This window comes from Amblyraja radiata, chromosome 32 (assembly GCF_010909765.2).
Source record: "Amblyraja radiata isolate CabotCenter1 chromosome 32, sAmbRad1.1.pri, whole genome shotgun sequence".
Classification (NCBI taxonomy): domain Eukaryota; kingdom Metazoa; phylum Chordata; class Chondrichthyes; order Rajiformes; family Rajidae; genus Amblyraja; species Amblyraja radiata.
Window position 1 is genome coordinate 21,711,917 of NC_045987.1, and position 17,807 is coordinate 21,729,723.

Sequence of the window (17,807 nt, forward strand, 5' to 3'; positions counted from 1 at the left end):
AGTTGTAGGGAAACTTGTTCTATTTGATCTTATTTGATTGATTTTTTAGATGAGTACATTATAAGTAAGGCCAATATTGATTGATTATTCCTAAATATTCTTGAGAAGATGGTGGTGAGCCATGTTTTTAACCAATCTGGAGATGATGCCCCGAAAATCTGTTGTGGAGTGAGTGCAGAATTTATTTCCAAGCAATGACGAATGACAAGCGATATATTTCCAAGACAGACTGAATCATGAGTGGGAGAGAGGCCTACAGGTGATGGTTTTTACTTGTGCGTTGTGGGTCATAGAAAGGCATGTGGGCAGAAGGAGGTGAGTAACTCAATGCAGGATACCGAGCCTCTGATCGGTTCTTGCCACCGCAGTACTCATGCGGGGTCAAGGAAAGAGCGTTCACGTCGCGGCCCTGTTTTCACCAATCTTTCCACCACCAAGCACAAGAAGCGCAAGACAGACACCATTGTATGCAGATGCCGAGAAGTGTGTTCAGCTCTGGCTGAACAACTTCTAATCTTGTGTGTGGTCTCGATAAGAAGAGTACTTATGTGGTTGGTCCAGTTGGGTCTCTGGTCATTGATGACGATGTCATTGAATATCAAGGATAGGCTCTCTTTTGCTGGAGATGGTAATTGAGATTTGTTTCATACAAATGTTGCTCACCCATTCCAAGATGTTGTTTTGATCATTTGTACCAGCATAGGTTTTTATGAGGAACTGTAAATTATATATTGTGCAATCATCTATGAGCATCCCCATTTCTGATCTTATGATGAAGCAGCTGAGAAATCCCATTGTCATAAATGTTTATTCCATCCACCACTGAAATGCCTGTAACTCTGACATGAGGAATTCATGCACCAATGTTTTGGGGCTGGGATCTCCTAAAACTATAACTATCATTCATTACATGAGCTATAAATCTATAAGTATATCAGGAGTGAGAGGGTTGCCAGGGTGGGATCCAGAGTGGGTTCACTTAATCAGTATGTAGAGCCTGATGTTGGTGGAGTCTTAAATGAACACTATTCATCTGCATTCGCCAATGAGAAGGATGTTGAAAGTAGTGAAACTGCCCAAGCTTGTTATGAGAAGCAAGCGAGGTGATAACTGGGGCCCTGACAACAATTTTTTAATCTTTATTAGCCACAGGTGAGGCCTAGAAAATTGGAGGATGGCTAAAACTGTTCATTTATTTCAGCAGGGCAACAGGGATAGGCCAGGAAACTACAGGCAGGCAAGCCTTATGTCAGTGGTAGGGAAATTATTGGAGAAAATCTTAGGATATAGGATTTACTAGAGTAAGTGGGACCCGTTTGGTCCCAGCACCACATGGGAGGGCTTGTCCCCCAACACAATATTCCACCTCTCCACCAATTCCAATATTGGTTACCAGTGGGTGGGGGGGGGGGGGGGGGGGGGGGGGGGGTATTTCTGGAGCGCTAGTATGTGTGTTGTACGCTGAAGGGACTGGTTTCCAGAGGACTAGTATGGACATTGTGGGCTGAATGGATTATTGGGCTGGCGGCTCAGTCACTCAAGCCTGTTGTGCTGGCAGCTCACTCACTCACGGCTGGTGGGCTGGCAGTTGACTCACGGCTATTCCTTGAAATTCCATTTCAAGCAGGGTGCAAGGTCACCAAATGCAAGTGCAGTTTCACACGTTAGGAGGTACGACGGGTGTAACTTGGGGACCTTAGCAATGGAGCACACACATGCATCAGGATGTCTAAGCCACATCCTGAAGAACCATCTGGAAGGATCGGAATAGTTGCACTCATGTCAATGTATGCAAGGCAAAGATCTGCAAACTAGCATGAATTCAATGGAACCCTAAAGGCATTATGGTTTCTGATCATGGGAATCAATAGGAAATTCAACATTGGCTGTTGAGTGCTGACTGTTCGGTAGATGAATGTGTGAGCATTTTCCCTGAACCTCTGTCATTTGACAGAGCACTATTAAGTAAAAAGTTGCAGGATTTTGACTCCGAGGCCATGAATGAAGACTGCCTAGTCTGATTTAGAGGGAGACTAGGAGATGTCTGTGTTTCCACTGAGCTTGCTTATCAAGGTATTAAAGGTCATATGTTTGTGAACTAATGTCAAAGAAACCTTAGAAACCTTCCACAATGCCTCCTATTGCTGATGCATAATGCAGTCACAGTAATGGCCTTGAGTCTCTTGAAAGCTGCTTTCTCATAAAATTATTTGAATATGTGATGTTTATGAAACATGTGGCACCACTTATATTTAGCACAAGAAACAGAAGCCCAATCATTCAGGAGAAGTTCATCGAAGGTGCAACTGACTGACACTCCTTGGGACAGGCATAACTTTCCTTGCAGGATCCATTGTACTGGAGTCCATCCCTCTACGCCCTCACAGTGAGGCAGCATGGGCCAGGAGACATGACCACGTCTGAGCTGTCTTCATGGTCTTCATAGCTAACTGCTGTTGAAGACATCTTTCATTTTTTTAATTCTCTAACATTTAGAGGCATTTAAAATGTTTAGGTATTTTTTTTAATCCAGTTGAAAATAATACAGCAATAAATGTAATTAAAATATATTAATCTGTTGTACATTAATTAAAAACATAAAAATAAAGTGAGTTAAGGAAAATAAGTATTAAAAGCACACTTTAAGTTGACTTTTTAGAGACAGCTGGTGAACCCATGTAAACAAATGGATTGGCATTAAGTTGAGTGGCCAGGTGTGAAGTGCATCGGACCTTTCAGCTCAGTATGTTCAGGAACCACTGCTGGGCTCAGCGCTGTGTCCAGCAGAGAGTGGGGAGCCTGACCCGCAGAGTATTTCCAACATCCGCAATGCAATGTGTAAACAGGAAAGTTGAAGCAGAGTTGAACATTAGAGCCTGAGTCAGACCAGTCATCTATAGTCCATTTCAAACTACATATCATTTGCCAAGAGTGGAAACTATGATATATAAATAGTTTGCGTTTACATTTTCTACAATAATTCATCCATTATCGCAGACACACTGAAAGAGATGATTCGTTTTTCTTGACCAACCACCTTAAAGGAGAAAACTAGTACCTCAGTGTATCATAATAGTATTTTTGGTGTATGGAACCATTGAGCGAAAACAAGACACAAAGTTCAACAGTTAAAACTTGATTTCTCTGAGTGAAGCCATTTTATTTTGTGTCATTATCCAATCACCAGAGGGAGATTAACAACTAACAACAGCTATTAAAGTCACTTAATTGAATTGAATAAATTTTATTAGCCAAGTATGTATACACACAAGGAAAAAGGAATATACACACAAGGATAACACAATTTACAGTAGACAATTAAAAATAAAATATAATTTAAACGTGAAGAATATAATAAAATAGCAGAGCAAAAGGAGGCTAGACTTTTGGCTGGTGAGTAGAGCTACTGCTCGTGGAAAATATGCAGTTTTTTATGTCTGGCTGTGGCGGCTTTGACAATCCGGAGTCGCCTCCCAGAGGGAAGTACTTCAAAGAGTTTGTGGCCAGGGTGAGAGGGGTCAGAAATGATCTTACCTGCTCACTTCCTGGCCCTTGCAGTGTACAGTTCGTCAATGGGGGAGGGAAGGTTGCAGCCAACAACCTTCTCAGCTGATCAAATGATTCGCTGCAGCCTCCGGATGTCATGCTTGGTGACTGAGCCAAACCAGACCATGATGGAGAAGGTGAGGACAGACTCTGTGATGGCAGTATAAAACTGGACCAACATTGTCTGTGGCAGATTGTGTTTTCTCAGCAGTACATCCTCTGTTGGGCCTTTCTGACTGTGGAGTCGATGGTGGCCTCCCATTTTAGATCCCTGGAGATGATGGTTCTTAAATGACTCCACAAATGTGAATGTGTGTTGTGGATGGTGAGTGGCGGAAGGGGAGGGGGAGCTCTCCTAAAGTCTACAATCAATTCCACTGTCTGAAGAGCATTGAGCTCCAGGTTGTTGCGATGGCACCAGGACGCCAGCTGTGTAACTTCCTGTTGGTAGGCAGATTCTTCCCCATCCTGGATCAGTCCAATCAGGGTTGAGTCGTCCACAAACTTGAGAAGCTTGACAGAGGAGTCAGTGGAGGTGCAGTCGTTGGTGTAGAGAGAGTACAGGAGAGGGGAGAGTACGCAGCCTTGCGGTGCTCCTATGCTGAGGGTCAGTGGGTCCGAGCTGTGCTTTCCCTGCCTTACATGCTGCTTCCTGTCTGTCAGGAAGCTGGTGATCCACTGACCAAGGGGTTCAGGCAGTCAACTGGGGGAGTTTGGAGTGCAGTAGCTCTGGCATAATGGTGTTGAATGCAGAGCTAATATCCACAAAAAAAATCCTTGCATATGTCTCCTGGTGGTCTAGGTGCTGGAGGATGAAGTGCAGGCCTAGGTCGACTGTGTCATCCATCGATCTAATGACCCGGTATGCAAACTGCAGAGGGTCCAGCAGGTGGGTTGTGATATTTTTCAGGTGGGCCAGCACAAGTCTTTCACGGGTTTTCATGATTACAGAGGTCAGTGCAACAGGCCTGTAGTCATTAAGACCAGTAATCCTTGGCTTTTTGGGTTCAGGAACAATAGTGGAGACTTTGAAACAGGCAGGGACAGTACAGGTTTGCAGGGACCGATTGAAAACGTCTGTGTAGACTGGTGCCAGTTGTTTGGCACAGAGCTTGAGAGTAGAGGGGGAAACAATGTCCGGTCCTGGAGATTTCCGGCTTTTCTGTCCCCTGAATAGCTTTTCCACCTCCTCAATTTCTATTGTTAGTGATGGAGAAGTGGCCAGACTGATGTTGGACAGCAAGGAGGCGGTGGGTCGTGGACGAGGGCCCAGTCTTTACAGACTGGAGTCAGGATGTAAGTGGGTGTGAAGTGGTGATTGGGGAGGAGTGGGTGGGGAATGGGGGGAGGGGGTACCGGGGTTATGTTTCTGTCTATCGAGTAGAACTCGTTCTGGTCGTTGGTCAGTTGACGGTTGTCCAAGGAGCTTGTAGCTGGTGATTTTTTGCAAGGCCTTCCACACTGAAGATGAGTCATTAGCTGAGAACTTACTCAACGTCTCAGAGTACCTTTCCTTGGCAGCTGATTCCTCTGCCCAGCTTGTACTTGGCCTGCCTGTAGAGGTCTGCATCCCCGCTCCTGTAGGCCTCATCTTTAGATTGGCGGAGCTGTCTGAGTTCTGCTGTAAGCCGAGGCTTGTCATGTTGAACCTGGTCCTAGTGGGAATGCAACGGTCCTCACAAAAGCTGACATATGATGTCATAGTGTCTGTATATTCATCGAGGTTTGTGGTTGCTTCCAATCAGTGCAGTCAAAGCAGGATAAGGTTTTCAATGACCTCGCTTGTCCACTTTTTCATTGTTCTGACCACAGGCGTAGCAGATTTTAGTTTCTATCTAAAGGTCAGAATAAGGTGAACTAAACATTGATCAGAGAGTCCTAGAGCCACAGGGAGAACAGAGCGATATGCGTTCTTACTTGTAGTATAACAATGCTCGAGAGTTCTCTCCCCTCTGATGGGGCAGGTAACTTGATGTCTGCATTTTGGAAGTTCTCGGCTGAGGTTAGCCTTGTTAAAATATCCCAAAAACAATGACTATGGAGTCTGGGAAGTCAATCTCTACTCTCATTACCTGCTCATTACCTGCTCATTACCCACACCACCGAAGGGCAAATGGAAACCATCACAGTTGCCCTCCCACACATCTCTGTCACATCAGTGTATACACCCCCCCAAAGTCCGTTCCTCCACTCTGAACTGCCAGACAGATGCAAGAGGAAATACCACATTAGCATTGGGGACTTCAATGCCCATAGCTCATTGTGGGGCTATGAAGTGAACAATCAAGATGGAGATGAAGTCGAAACCTGGCTCGAGTCGAAACACCTGACCCTGATCCATGACGCCAAACTGCCAAAATCTTTCCACAGTGCCAGATGGAAACGAGGATATAACCCAGACCTTGTTTGTGTGAGCAGCGAACTATCATCCAGAGCTGTGAAAGAGGTCCTGGACCCTATCCCCCATATGCAACACCGGCCAATCACCATAACCATCCGATCCGCTCTCCAAGCAACAACCGTCCCCTTCCGCAGAAGGTTCAATCTGCGGAAGGCCGACTGGCTGTCATTCCAACAGGAGATCGAAGACTCCATCCCCAGCATTCCATCACACCCCAACAACTATACCATGTTCACAGAACTGCTGAAAAGGTCAGCCAGGCGACATATACCAAGAGGATGCCAGACCGAGTACATCCTCGGGCCGTCGGAAACATCCAGCGATCTACTGAAAGCCTACCACAGGGCATACCACGAGGACCCATTCTCCTCCGCCACCATGGAACTCGGAGAGATCCTGTTGAACACAGTCGGGGAGGACCGAAGGCAAGTCTGGAAGGAGTTGATAGAAAACACCAACATGACCAATAACAGCAGGAAGGCATGGGCCACAATCCGCCGCCTCGGTGAAGACCATACCACACCGCCCACGCTCACAACAGTCACAGCAAACTCAGTTGCAGCACAGCTGGTGGCAAACGGTCGTAGCCAAAACCGGAGCAGACCCACAGGAGAATACTGCCGGACAGCGGTAACAGACCGCCTACAACCAGCCAGCGCTCTCACCAAGCCCTTCGACCTAGAAGAACTCAAAGCTGCAATGAGCATGCTGAAACCTGGGAAAGCAGCAGGAATCGACGATGTACTGATGGAAATGATACAGCACCTTGGACCTAAAGCAAAGACCTGGCTCCTAGCAATGCTGAACTCATGCATGGCACAGAAAACAACCCCACCTGTATGGAGAAAGGCCAAGACTGTCGCAATTCCCAAACCTGGAAAGGACCCATCATCCCCAAAGAGCTACAGACCCATTTCCCTCCTCTGCATCACCTACAAGCTCTACGAGAGGCTACTACTCCAACGCCTTATGCCACTTATAGACTCCAAGCTTACTAAAGATCAAGCTGGCTTCCGCCCTGGCCGCTCCTGTGCCGGGCAGCTACTGAACCTCACCCAACACATTGAGGATGGTTTTGAGTGCAAACTCATCACCGGAGCAGCTTTCATAGACCTCACCGCTGCCTACGACACTGTCCAGCACCGCACCATGATCAGGAAACTTTTTGACATGACTGGTGACCTCGACCTGTGCCAAGTCATCAAAAGCCTTCTCAACAACAGGCGCTTCTTCGTTCAACTAAACGACAAGAAGAGTAAATGGAAAGCCCAAAAGAATGGCCTACCACAAGGCAGCGTACTGGCCCCCCTCCTCTTCAACATCTACACCAACGACCAACCACTTCCCCCACAATGCCGCCGCTTCATCTATGCTGATGACCTCTGCATCACCACCCAACAGGAGAACTTCCAGAAGATCGAGTCTGTCCTGGAAAGCGCCCTCCAAGAGATGACAGCCTACTACAATAACAACCACCTGAAACCCAACCCATCAAAAACCCAACTATGCAGCTTCCATCTTAAAAATCGAGATGCAGGAAAACAACTGAGCGTCTCATGGGATGGCCACAAACTCTCCAACCACTTCCACCCCATGTACCTCGGAGTCACACTCGACAGGACACTCTCTTTCAAAACCCACCTTCAGAACACCAAAGCCAAGGTCAACACTCGCAACAACATCCTGCGCAAACTGGTAAACTCAAAGTGGGGCGCTGATCCACCAACCATCCGTGCAACTGCCCTAGCCCTGTGCTTCTCCACAGCTGAATACGCGTGCTCAAGCTGGAGCCGCTCCCACCACACCAAACTGGTTGACACAGCCCTCAACGACACCTGCCGCATTATCACGGGATGCATAAAGACAACGCCAGTCCCGTGCCTCTACGCCCTAGCTGGTATTGCCCCCCCCCCCCCCCCCATATCAGACGATCCATCGTCGCCCAAGACGAGCGGAAAGCACAGGAGATCGATACCAGGCACCCCCTGCACGGACACACAGCACCTCCACCCCGACTGAAATCCAGAGCCAGTTTCTTGCAGGCAGTCCCACCTCTCCAGACAACCAAAGAAACAGCAAGGACCAACATCTGGAAAGATGAATGGAACCAGCTCAACACACGAGCCCACGACTGGATGGAGAGAGGAATCACTCTGACTGAATTCCTCGCCAGCGGGCACGACCTCCCATGGCCAACCTGGAAGACCCTCAACAGATTACGAGTGGAGCAGGGGAGGTGCAAAGCACTTATGAAAGCATGGAACTACCAGGCAGAAGACACATGCAGCTGTGGAGCAGTACAGACAATGTCCCACCTACTGGAGTGTGACGACGCCCCCCAGTGCAGCCCCCAGGACCTGGCTGAACCGACCCGACCAGCTGTGACCTGCGCCAGATACTGGCAGAACGACATCTGAGATTGCAACGGACTCGAAGAAGACCTGGTCAGCGGGTTGCGTTTGTGCCTCAAGTACACAGCTGGGTGGGGGTAAACTCCAGCGAGAATAAAAGAGGTAAATTTCCTTTGAGAATAAAAGGGTTTGCAATTTATTTAAAAAGATTCCCGATTAGGAGAACTGAGTTAGACAGTACCGTGATGTCGCTGCACCAGTCCTGGTTAGTATAGAAGCATATTCCACCGCCTCTTGATTTCCCCGCTGCCTCCGCTTCACGGTCCGCTCTGTGTAGTTGAAAGCGAGCCAGTTGCAGCGCATTGTCCGAGGTCGACTCACACGGCCAGATCTCGGAGAAGCAACGGGCAGTGGCTCGAGAGAAGTCCTTGTTTGTTTGGCACAGCAGTTTCAGTTCATCCACTTTGTTGTTGAGAGAACATAGATTTACAAGGAATATACTCGGGAGCGATGTGCGTGATCCTCACCGCCAGTCGGGCTAGTGCTCCAGAGCGCTTCCCCCGGGTCCTCCTCAGTCTCAAGACCTTGAACACAGCCACAGCCCCGCCGACGAGTATGTCCAACTAATCCAGCGAGTGAGAGAAATCCGGAACACTATTTGAAGGTGCCGAATATCTGATGTTAATGAGTACCTCTCTCATGAAAGTAATCTTTGTTGGATTTTCATAGACTCAAACGAACAAACACAGTTAAAACAGCAAGGAGCAGGACACCGTTGCAGCCATCGTCAGCGCCAAGTCACCTTAAGGATATTAGAGAATTCCACTCCCAAACCCATCCACTTTCAGATTATGGGATATGTTCTGTATCTGAAGAGGATTTATGTCGGAGGCTACATTCTCTGCACGATAAAATACAATGTGTTGCAGAAGGAGCAAAAGGGAAGGGCTAGAAATTACATTAAAAATTTCAAATGTTTGATGGCTGTAATTTATTTTGAAATATCGTATTATAGGATTTTATGAAGTAATGTGATAAACATTCTGTGAGAGATTCTTTGAATACAGTTGAAGGAAGTTTTTCTTTACTTCGCATATTTATTGCTAATTTTTGTAGTAATCTATTCGAATAGATTGATGGCAGATTGTAAATATGGTCTTGTGTTACCGGTACCTACGACTCTATGTCCCTGGCAAAGTAAAAGAAGGGAAGAAATAGCTTGCCTCTATCATTTCATTAATTGTTTTGAAGCCACAGGAAGGATGATGTCAAGATGGTCTTGGACATGTATAGAAAAGCCAAATCAGCTGGGTTCAGGGAATTTTTCTCTTCATCTTTAAAACATTGTTGGCCAATAATATTCATACTAACTAATTGGTTAAATAAATCAATACAATAATTATCTTGTTTGCCAAGAATGACACAAGAGTCATCCATACACCAGGGCGATATAAATTGCCTTTCAGAAACTTATTCCACAGAGCCACCTTCTGCTCAGAACCTGCACCTGCAAGCTGATGTTCAGCAGCACCAACTAAATAGCTAATATTGACACAGCACTTAGCAATGGTAAATATTGAGTCAGGATCAGAGAAGAAAAGCGTGACAACTGGATGAAGGTATAATATTATCTTTTTAAGAATGAGAGGGGATCTTACTGAAACCTACAACATTCTGACAGGACCTGATGGAATGGATGTATAGAGGATGTTTTGTCCTGGCTGGAGTTCTTGAACAAGAGATCAGTCTCAGAAAAAGAGAAAAGTCATTTTGGATGGAGATGTAGAGAAACATCTCCATGCAGTGGGAGGAGGGTGAACTTGTGGAATTCCCCATGACAAAAGGTGACAGAGACCAAGCTGCTGAATATATTAAGAAGAAAATAGATTTCTAGACACAAAATACTCCATGATTTAAAATTGTATCCCCAATACAATTACTTTGTTTGAGTATGTGTACATATACACACTGAACTTTTTTTTCCTCTCTCTCGTTTATCGTATTATTTACAGTGTACTATGTTTACATATTCTGTTGTGCTGTAGCAAGTAAGAATTTCATTGTTCTATCTGGGACATATGACAATAAAACACTCTTGACTCTCTTTATATTTGCATTTGTATAAATACAATTAAATATTGGGTTTTTTAAATTTTAAATACAATATTAAATGTATTAAATATCTAATACATTATATACAACAAAATACATTAATGTGAAGTGCGTATAAAGGAACTGCAGATGCTGGATTACTAAAAAATTTGACACAAAATGCTGGAGTAACTCAGCGGGATAGGTAGCATCTCTGGATAGGAGGAATGAGTGACACTTCGGGTCGAGACCCGTCTGCAAACTGAAAGAAGGGTCCACCCAATCCTCCTATCCAGAGATGTTGCCAGTCCTGCTGAGTTACTCCAACATTTTGTGGCTATTTACATGAATGTGAATGTGGGTGTTCGGTATTGGGATGGAGGATCATGCATGGTTGTATTGAATGGCAGAACAATCTGGAAGAGCTGAATAGTCTACACCTGCTCCTATTTCTAAGTTTATCATGGGTTCCCTCCATTATCTAACCCAAAATTCTATCTATTAAATTATTTTACACAAAAAAATCCAAACTTCAGACGTTGCTTTGCTTTTTATGTTTTTGGAGTGACACTTGAAGGTTTCTTTTTACTAGATTTGGTGTTTTAATTTTACATGAGATACATTTTTAGTCAATTCCTTTTGGGAGTATTACACCTTATTTTCCCACAATCCAGTCCTCAAATGCTAAAGAGAAACCTTCCCAGCCTAAACATTGCCTTTGTGCATGACTGACCAGAACTGTCCACATTATTCAAGAACAATCCTTTTCATCTGCTCAAATGTGATTCGGAAAATTCTCCAACATCATAGTACAAGAAATTGCTCATAATTAGACGATAAAAGTGTAATAGAAATCTGCTCAAGAAATCCAGTTTTCCACTAGCTGTGATGACAATTTCCAAAGAAACAGATTGAAACCATCAAAAGAACACACACAAAAGCTCTTTCATTCAATCATCCCGGTTTGCTGGTGCCTGTGTTTCTCTTTTATCTCAATTGGTCTCTTTAAATGAATTGTTTCCAATCGGTTGTCACTGTATTGTTATTTGCATAAGAACAATCACTTTCAAAGGGTCATCCCCGGAAAGATATATTGCCCTTTTACAATTCTCTAGGGTGGAACAAAACTGCCACAAGGATTCACTCCAAAAATCAAAGCTGCTTAAAGTTACAAAATGTCCTCCTGGCTTGAAAGCAGAAACATACTTTACCAGTTTCAAAACAAACACTTTTTTTTTTGCAACATTTGAATCTATCCACATTAACAAAGAGGAATATGACAACATCTAATTAAATGCAGAGTTTTTTTACTATTGCTTAATATTCCTGTCAGTGTGGTCTGGTTGTAATTGCTGAAGCAAAAATACTGTGGCTTGGATGATGAGGATTTGACGTCAATAGGGACCAAGAGTATTTGCATCATAAAGCAGGAAGTTTACTGGCAAATATTACAAAACAATCCTGTCATAAATTAACATTTTTCATTTGTTATATCACTTATTGATATGCTTTTAAGAAAATAAATTAAGCCTCTAATAGATTTAAAGACTTCAACAATCACCGGAAAATCAGCAGCTTATGAATTGGGTGTGCTGACCCGTATCCAACTTTGATTTGAACTCCTGATCTTCGTCCATCAACCCGCCTCCCATGTAGCCAGCTGTGCACTTTTCATCTAAATTGGTTGTATAAACCTTTGCTAACTCTGGGGAAAGTGCACTGCGTAAGCCCGTCTCAGCCAACATTGAAGATGATCATCACTATATCTGAATATATTCAAAATGTAAACAGGATGAGCTCAGAGCCTCAGCAGCCCCAACACATCGAACTATTGGTTTTAACTGAAAATTGCCACTCAATCTTTACTCTGATTAGAGCAATTAAGATAAATAACAATTTATATGGTCCTTTTCTTACCTAGTGCATCCACCAAAATCTTTTAAATAAAAAAACTGCTTGAAAATTCCCAGGACATTTCAAATCTAACTGGAGCTGGAACTTGATTTGATTTGATTCCTTTATTGTCATTCAGACCTTTCGGTCTGAACGAAATTTCGTTGCCTGCAGTCATACACAATAACAATAAATAACAAAACATACAATAAACACAAATTAACATCCACCACAGTGAGTTCACCAAGCACCTCCTCACTGCAAAAGTCTTAGTCTCTGTCTCTTCCCTCCTTGTTCTCCCTCTGCGCTGAGGCGATCCAGGCCGAAGATGCCGCCCTCCAGTCCAGCAGACCTCCGTAGTGATGTCGCCGCTGCTGAAAGCCGGAACGCCGTCTCCACTCCGAGTCGGCCCGCCACAGCCTCAGCTCCGAGTCGGGCAGCTGCCGAAAGCTGGAACACTGCCTCAGCGAGTCGGGCCACCGCTGCCTCAGCTCCGAGTCCCGCAGCCTCAGCTCCGAGTCCCGCCGCCTCAGCTCCGAGTCCCGTCGCCTCAGCTCCGAGTCCCGCCACCTCAGCGAGTCGGACCACCGCTGCCTCCGCTCCGAGTCCCGCCGCCTCAGCTCCGAGTCCCGCCACCTCAGCGAGTCGGGCCACCGCTGCCTCCGCTCCGAGTCCCGCCGCCTCAGCTCCGAGTCCCGCCGCCTCAGCTCCGAGTCCCGCTGCCTCAGCTCCGAGTCGGGCCGCTGCCGAAAGCTGGAACGCCGCATCAGTGAGTCGGGCCGTCGCCGCCTCATCCCCGAAGTCGGCCAGCCTCGCGTTGTAAGTCCTGGCTGGCTCTGCCTCCGGAGCCTCAAGGTCGGTCGCAGTTGGAGACCGCCAGCTCCGCCATTAGGCCTCAGCGCAGACGGAGGCAGAGAAGGGGGATACAACAAGAAAAAGTCGCATTCCCCCGAAGGAAGAGACAAAAAAACATGTTTCACCCCCCCCCCCCAATAACACAACCTAATAAACCAAAACTTAACTAAAACAAGACAAAAAAACAAAACAAAAAAAGTAAAAACAGACGGACTGCAGGCGAGCCGCAGCTGTTCAACAGCGCCACCACTTCTCGGAATTATCAGCTTTGTCATTCAAATATTGAGCAATTTTAATTAAAATGCATCACTGTCCTTTGACTCAGAACTGCTGTAGTTTTGGGAGCAACAGCAGCAGGAGTTAAGCAAGAGATACGACTGATTGGCTCTAGCCCAAGTGGGAGGAGAGAAGTGAAAACAGTTAAAGTAGAGGCCAAGGACAGGCAGACTTTACTCAGAACTGCTGTAGTTTTGGGAGCAACAGCAGCAGGAGCTGAGCAAGAGATACGACTGATTGGCTCTAGCCCAAGTGGGAGGAGAGAAGTGAGTCAGTGCCGGAAAAACAGTTGAAAACTGAGGAATTTGGTTTGTAAATTGGTAAATCAGGCAATTTATCAGTCAATTTAAGCAAGACGGCTCTTAGCGAGCGGCAGTGAGTGAGCGGCCTTGCGAGGGAAGTGCCCTGTGAGAAAAGTGTGAGTCTTTGGCTCGAGAGTCTTTGGCGAGGAGGCTGAGGAGAGGAGACCACGCAATACGCTTGAGAGGTAGAGACGAAAGAAGGAGATTTCAGGCAAGCTGATTCAGTGCGATGCTTGCAGTATGTGGGAGGTCAAGGACACCGCTGGTGCCTCTGGCTGCTACAAATGCGAGAAGTGCATCCAGGTAGAGCTCCTGAAGGGCCGTGTTGGGGAACTTGAGAAGCAAGTGGATGACCTCCGGTTCGTCCGAGAAACGGAGTCGTTCCTCGACAAGTCCTACAGTACGATTGTTACACCTAAGGTACTGGAAGAGAGAAGGTGGGAGACAGTGAGAACGGGAGGGAAGCATGGAATGCCAACGTCCCCGGGTGTTGTACCTCTTGTGAACAGGTTCACCCACTTAGAAGCTGTCGGGACAGAAGTGGTGTTTACACTGGGCGGCGGACTGGCTTGTGATGCGAATAGGGCTGTTGAGCCAAAACCAAAAAGGCCTAAGGCAGGCAACGCCATTGTAGTGGGAGACTCCATTGTGAGAGGTACGGACAGGGGTTTCTGCGGCAACAGACGGGATGCGAGGATGGTGTGCTGCTTTCCTGGTGCCAGGATCCAGGATGTCACGGACAGAGTGCAGAAAATCCTCAAGGGCGAAGGTGAACATCCGGAAGTGGTAGTGCATGTCGGCACAAACGATGTCGGAAAGAAGGGGATGAATATTCTGCAGCGTGACTTTAGAGAGCTCGGAAAAATGCTGAAAAGCAGGACCTCCAGGGTTGTTATCTCCGGTGTGCTTCCAGTTCCTCGTGCTGGCGAGAGCAGGAACAGGGAGATACGGGACCTGAACGTGTGGCTGAGGAACTGGTGCACGGGGCAGGGATTTAGATTCTTAGATCACTGGGATCTGTTTTGGGGTAAGGGGGAACTGTACAAAAGGGACGGATTGCATCTTAACAGGTGTGGGACCAGCATTCTGGCAGGCAGGTTTGCCACTGCTACACGGGTGGTTTTAAACTGAATAAGGGGGGTGGGGTGTCGAATGGGATAGTGGAGGATGGAGTTAAAGGGAAAGGGTTTCTTATATGTGTGCGCGTAGAGACAGAGGGGTGTAAAATGAGGGTAGAAGCAATAGGTAGCAAGGTGAAAAGTAAAAGTGGCAGGCAGACAAAACCAGGGCAAAAATCAAAAAGGGTCACTTTTCAACATAATTGTATAAGGGGTAAGAATGTTGTAAAAACAAGCCTGAAGGCTTTGTGTCTCAATGCAAGGAGCATTCGTAATAAGGTGGATGAGTTGAATGTGCAGATAGCTATTAATGACTATGATATAGTTGGGATCACGGAGACATGGCTCCAGGGTGACCAAGGCTGGGAGCTGAACATCCAGGGATATTCAATATTCAGGAGGGATAGAGAGAAAGGAAAAGGAGGTGGGGTAGCGTTGCTGGTTAGAGAGGAGATTAACGCAATGGAAAGGAAGGACATTAGTTTGGAGGATGTGGAATCAGTATGGGTAGAGCTGCGAAACACTAAGGGGCAGAAAACGCTGGTGGGTGTTGTGTACAGGCCACCTAACAGTAGTAGTGAAGTTGGAGATGGTATCAAACAGGAAATTAGAAATGCGTGCGACAAAGGCAAAACCGTTATAATGGGTGACTTCAATCTACATATAGATTGGGTGAATCAAATTGGCTGGGGTGCTGAGGAAGAGGATTTCTTGGAATGTATGCGGGATAGTTATCTAAATCAACATGTAGAGGAACCAACGAGAGAGCAGGCTATTTTAGACTGGGTATTGAGTAATGAGGAAGGGTTAGTTAGCAGTCTTGTTGTACGTGCCCCCTAGGGCAAGAGTGACCATAATATGGTTGAGTTCTTCATTAGGATGGAGAGTGACATTGTTAATTCAGAAACAATGGTTCTGAACTTAAAGAAAGGTAACTTTGAGGGTATGAGACGCGAATTGGCCAAGATTGACTGGCAATTAATTCTAAAAGGGTTGACGGTGGATATGCAATGGAAGACATTTAAAGACTGCATGGATGAACTACAAAAATTGTTCATCCCAGTTTGGCAAAAGAATAAATCAGGGAAGGTAGTACATCTGTGGATAACAAGGGAAATCAGGGATAGTATCAAAGCGAAGGATGATGCGTACAAATTAGCCAGAAAAAGCAGCATACCGGAGGACTGGGAGAAATTCAGAGACCAGAAGAGGAGGACAAAGGGCTTAATTAGGAAAGGAAAAATAGATTATGAAAGAAAACTGGCAGGGAACATAAAAACTGACTGCAAAAGTTTTTATAGATATGTGAAAAGAAATAGATTAGTTAAAACAAATGTAGGTCCCTTGCAGTCAGAAACAGGTGAGTTGATCATGGGGAACAAGGATATGGTGGACCAATTGAATAACTACTTTGGTTCCGTCTTCACTAAGGAAGACATAAATAATCTGCCGGAAATAGCAGGGGACCGCGGGTCAAAGGAGTTGGAGGAATTGAGTGAAATCCAGGTTAGCCGGGAAGTGGTATTGGGTAAATTGAATGGATTAAAGGCCGATAAATCCCCAGGGCCAGATAGGCTGCATCCCAGAGTACTTAAGGAAGTAGCTCCAGAAATAGTGGATGCATTAGTGATAATCTTTCAAAACTCTTTAGATTCTGGAGTAGTTCCTGAGGATTGGCGGGTAGCAAACGTAACCCCACTTTTTAAGAAGGGAGGGAGAGAGAAAACGGGGAATTACAGACCAGTTAGTCTAACATCAGTAGTGGGGAAACTGCTAGAGTCAGTTATTAAAGATGGGATAGCAGCACATTTGGAAAGTGGTGAAATCATTGGACAAAGTCAGCATGGATTTACAAAAGGTAAATCATGTCTGACGAATCTTATAGAATTTTTCGAGGATGTCACTAGTAGCGTGGATAGGGGAGAACCAGTGGATGTGGTGTATCTGGACTTCCAGAAGGCTTTCGACAAGGTCCCACATAAGAGATTAGTATACAAACTTAAAGCACACGGCATTGGGGGTTCAGTATTGATGTGGATAGAGAACTGGCTGGCAAACAGGAAGCAAAGAGTAGGAGTAGGTACACAAAATTGCTGGGGAAACTCAGCGGGTGCAGCAGCATCTATGGAGCGAAGGAAATAGGCGACGTTTCGGGCCGAAACCCTTCTTCAGACTGATGGGGGGTGGGGAAAGAAAGAAGGAAAAAGGGAGGAGGAGGAGGAGTCCGAGGGCGGGCGGATGGGAGGGTGGGAGGAGACAGCTAGAGGGTGAAGGAAGGGGAGGAGACAGCACAGGCTAGCCAAATTGGGGGAATTCAATGTTGATGCCATAAGGACGCAAGGACCCCAGACGGAATATGAGGTGCTGTTCCTCCAATTTCCGCTGTTGCTCACTCTGGCAATGGAGGAGACCCAGGACAGAGAGGTCGGATTGGGACTGGGAGGGGGAGTTGAAGTGCTGAGCCACCGGGAGGTCAGGTAGGTTATTGCGGACTGAGCGGAGGTGTTCGGCAAAACGGTCGCCCAACCTACGCTTGGTCTCACCGATGTAAATCAGCTGACATCTAGAGCAGCGGATGCAGTAGATGAGGTTGGAGGAGATACAGGTGAACCTTTGTCGCACCTGGAACGACTGCTTGGGACCTTGAATGGAGTCGAGGGGGGAGGTGAAGGGACAGGTGTTGCATTTCTTGCGGTTGCAAGGGAAAGGGCCCGGGGGGGGGGGGGTGGGGGAGGGAAGGGAAGAATTGACGAGGGAGTTGCGGAGGGAGCGGTCTTTGCGGAAGGCAGACATGGGGGGAGATGGGAAGATGTGGCGAGTGGTGGGGTCACGTTGGAGGTGGCGGAAATGGCGGAGGATTATGTGTTGTATTTGCCGGCTGGTGGGGTGAAAGGTGAGGACCAGAGGGACTCTGCCCTTGTTGCGTGTGCGGGGATGGGGAGAGAGAGCAGTGTTACGGGGTATGGATGAGACC